The 4018-nt window shown below is 33.4% G+C and overlaps 1 long non-coding RNA gene across 1 annotated transcript in view; it reads right to left on the bottom strand.

The window, feature by feature from the left end:
• Positions 1 to 3793, bottom strand: part of LOC110265952 — an 18393-nt gene extending 14600 nt beyond the window's left edge. Inside the window, exon 1 of the long non-coding RNA XR_002352657.1 lies at positions 3337 to 3793. This is a non-coding gene — a long non-coding RNA (uncharacterized LOC110265952). The remainder of the gene's footprint in view (positions 1 to 3336) is intronic.

Here is a 4018-nt window from a genome sequence, read left to right as displayed (position 1 = left end):
TTAATTATATATTTATTAAAAATGTTTAAGATCAATATTTTTTAAAAAATAAGCGTACAATGTGTACAATGAAGGTTTAGAAAGTATTAGAGATATGATTATTAGTGTTACATTGTCCTGTCAGGTTACGCTTTTGGGATGAGTGGTTTCAAGATATGGTATTAGAGTTCCAGATCCGGAAGGTCAAGAGTTTGAACATTGGTGAATCCAAAATTAGCTTTTTATAACATGAGATGTTTATTATCCCTGGTATTCAGATGGTTATTCTGGATAGTATAGGTGATGTTCATTTTATTCATAAACCAAAGATTTAGCCCATTGTACACATTGTACGCTTAGACCATTGGCTCCCTAGCACTACTCATATTATTATTTAGATCTCAAATATGTTTAAGTTCTACATATATATTTAATCACATAACGATAAGTTAATTAAAAAAAAAAACTTTTTTTTTATCAGCACAAGAATAGTCATAAAAAATCGGATTGTGTAATATTACACCCTCATTCACTTGATTACAAAAATTAACTATAATATACTGAAATTCATATCACGAAATTAAAAAAGTAAAATAAAAATGGTCATAGCAGCTTTAGCGACTTTTTTTTCTCTGAATTATAAGAAAAAAAAGTTCCTGGATTATAAGTAAATGCTACTGCTGCAAGACTATGAATGTACTGTTCATATTTCATAATTCAGTGCCTTTGTTATTGTTTTATATTCTTTCTCTCTGCTTTTGTTTAGTTTCTAAGATAAGGCATAATTCAATATAGATTACATAGTGTATGTATCTGGCATAAGGGGATTTAACTTGGATCTCCTTAACCATTCACAAAGGGCCAAACCATATATTTAATTAATTTGGGAAGATCTAGAAATATATAATAAATGAATGAATAAGTCACATGTTGCTTTTGTTTGTTTTACATTTTTATTTTGTTTTGTTTTGTTTTGCTTTATTTTTCCTCCTAGTTTGGCACTTTGTTATTAATGAGTTGAGTTGTTCAATGGAATCAAGAGAGTCTATGTTTTGGTATTTGTAACTATAGTGGAAGACTCAAGACTTTGAACCAGAGCCATGTATTATTTGTCTCTGGGTTCCCAACTTCCCATACCTTATGCACAGAAAAGACACTTCCTTCCTAAAACCCCTTATTTGTATATGCTTCATTATTGGATTAAATCTTATCGGATGAGACTTCTTAGTATAGGGTTTCATTCTATAAAAATAAAGATTGTGCTATGTAGTAAGGCAGAAGTTAAGGATATTTTGGAAGTATAGAAATGAATTTTGGTGAAAAATATTAATAAGTTTTTGCTTGATATGGCTGTTGTTTGGAGTGATTCAAAGGAGGACCGATTTTACCATACTATGAATATGGTTTGGACACCTCTGCCTAAAAATTGGTACAAGCTGAACACTGATGGAGCGTCTAAAGGTAATCCTGGTCCGACAATTGTGCTGGTGTAATGAGGAACGAGGTTGGAGGATGGATCTATGGGTTTTCTGTGAAAAGGATAAGGTTACGGCTATTGAAACAGAGATTATTACTATGTTTCGAGGCCTGGAAATAGCTTGGAAGAGGGGGATCAAGAAGCTTATTGTTGATTCTGATTCCAAAGGTGTTATTGAGATGATTAGAAACTCCTCTGATAAGCATCTTACTCTAACGCGTATTATTAGATGGATATCTAATCTCCTTAGTCGTAACTAGAAAGTGGAGCTGAGACATGTCTACCGGGAAGCCAATCAAATAGCTGATGGGTTAGCCAACCTCATTCTGAACTTAAGTCAATAAAAAACCTATTATGAACAATCCCCCTGTCAAATTTCTTGCTGCTTTTAGTTGATTGTTGTGGAACGTATTTTCCTAGAGCTTGCTAGTTTTTTCCTTTTTCAACTTTAAGTCTCCTTTGTACAAAAAAAAGATATAATATTCCTGCAGTCAATTTTCGTTTTTAGGTCCAATTAATTTTTATTTTATTTAGCATAGGACACGTGAATATTTATTATATTTATTTTGGGTAAAGTATATTTTTTGTCATTAAAATTTGTCAAAAATTTTAAAAATATTATTAAATTTTATTTTGTTTCAATGTCGCTCTAAAATTTTTTAATTTGCATCAAATATATTTCTAACAACTAAATTTTCAAAAAGTTTAGGATCAATACAACAATATTACATAATAATATAATTATGTCTAATTTATTTGTATTAAAAGTTATTCTTGCAAAATTATTGCTGAATTAACTATAAATTTTTTAAAAAATTATCCCTTTAAGATAAATTTGATGCAAATAAAACATTTCTAAAATAAAATTGAAGTAAAATAAAATTTAAAAATACTAAATTTTGATAAAAGTTAAGAATAAAAAATATACTTTACCTTATTTATTTTTAAATAGTCACACTGTTGAATATATGTACCAAATTTTTAGAAAAAAAAAATTGAACTTTTATATATCATAACTAGGCTCATTCTTGTACATATACTATTGAAGAAAGAGCGATTCTTTTTTTCAGATTGATTTACTGCTACAAATATTTAAGAGAAGATAGACAAATATAATAAAATAAATAAAAATATAAGTGGTTATAAGTGATATGAAGTGAGAACTTTTTCTTCCAAAGAAGAGAATATTGAATATATTTCTCACATAAAAACAACTCGATTAATTTGTTCTGATAATATTTTTGTTTAGTTGTGACAAAATAACTGTTAGTTACATGTCTTAAATTATTTAGGAATAATTTCATCTACTTATTATAATTTAAATACATCAATTAATTTATCTATCTCCAATTTTTATTTAATTAGCATTTAATTGAAACTAATTTACAAATTTGTAATTGAAAGGTATTTTAAAGATAGATATTTTATATTTAATTTGATTTTTAATTATTATCCTATCTTTTATTTATTTTATAAAATTACACTACTACACCAAAAATTTTAATAAAATATCTAACCTAACCCTAATTTTATCTAAACCTAATTTCCTACCCTTACCCACACTAACACACACACGTCGCACCCTCTCTCACTCACAGTTACCCACTCAATACACACTCAACACCTGAAGAAAGAAAGAAAGAAAAGAAAGAAAGAAAAGAGGAAGAGGGAAGTGGGGCCGCAGAGAGCAAGGAGAGGAGGAAGAAGGGAAGGCAGCGCGGTGGGCGTCACTACCACCGTCGCTGCCGCTGCTGACAGAAAAGAGAGGAGATCTGAGAGGGAAAGAAGGACCGCGGGGTTGAGGGAGTACAGAAGTCGCGTCGCCGCTGCACTGTACCTCACCGCCATCGTCGCGTTGTCGTTGGACCTTGGAGGGGGACCGCGCCACCGAGTCGTCGCCGCCGAACCGCCCGCAAGTAACAGAACCGCGAAGAGGAAGAGTGCACGAAGAGAGAGAGGGAGCCGATTCTTTCATCACCGCCGCGTTCAGCCGCCGTCCTCGTCTGAACCGTCGCTAGATCCGCTGCTGCTGTAGCTTCTGGCCGCGCCTCTACGTCGTCAGAGCTCCACGCCACCGCTGCCGCCACCGGAAAACATCTCTGAAGCCTGTTTGCTTGGTAAACTCTAAACCTTGCTTCAGCTTCCTTGTCTATTAAGTCGATTTTCACCGTTAGAGTGGTTGCTTAGGTTGTCTATGTCAAGATATATGGTCACCGCGAGTTTCTCTGCCGCCGTCCAAGCTACCACCAGAAGGATCCACCACAGCCTCCTCTGTTCTTCTTTTCGAATTAGAACTGCCCTTTTCTAATTTCAATCTCAATTCTGCTATTTCTGAATATGTAACTCCTCTATCCTTGCTCTACTGCCATTTTATTCCTCTGCTACGATCTTTTAATTATGACCGCGTATGTCTCTGTTTTAGTTCTGCTAAGGTATGTCTGAGAAATTAAAATTGGTCCTGCTGCCACCGTTTCGGTCACATTGGAATCACTGCTGCTGCCATAAAACAAAAAGGGAAGGGAGCTACTATGTTTAACCTATGTGAATTCAACTAGTTGAGGT

Source organism: Arachis ipaensis, chromosome B08, assembly GCF_000816755.2.
Source record: "Arachis ipaensis cultivar K30076 chromosome B08, Araip1.1, whole genome shotgun sequence".
Lineage (NCBI taxonomy): Eukaryota > Viridiplantae > Streptophyta > Magnoliopsida > Fabales > Fabaceae > Arachis > Arachis ipaensis.
The sequence above is the reverse complement of the archived record's forward strand: the minus strand, read 5'-3'. Positions and strand labels throughout refer to the sequence as shown.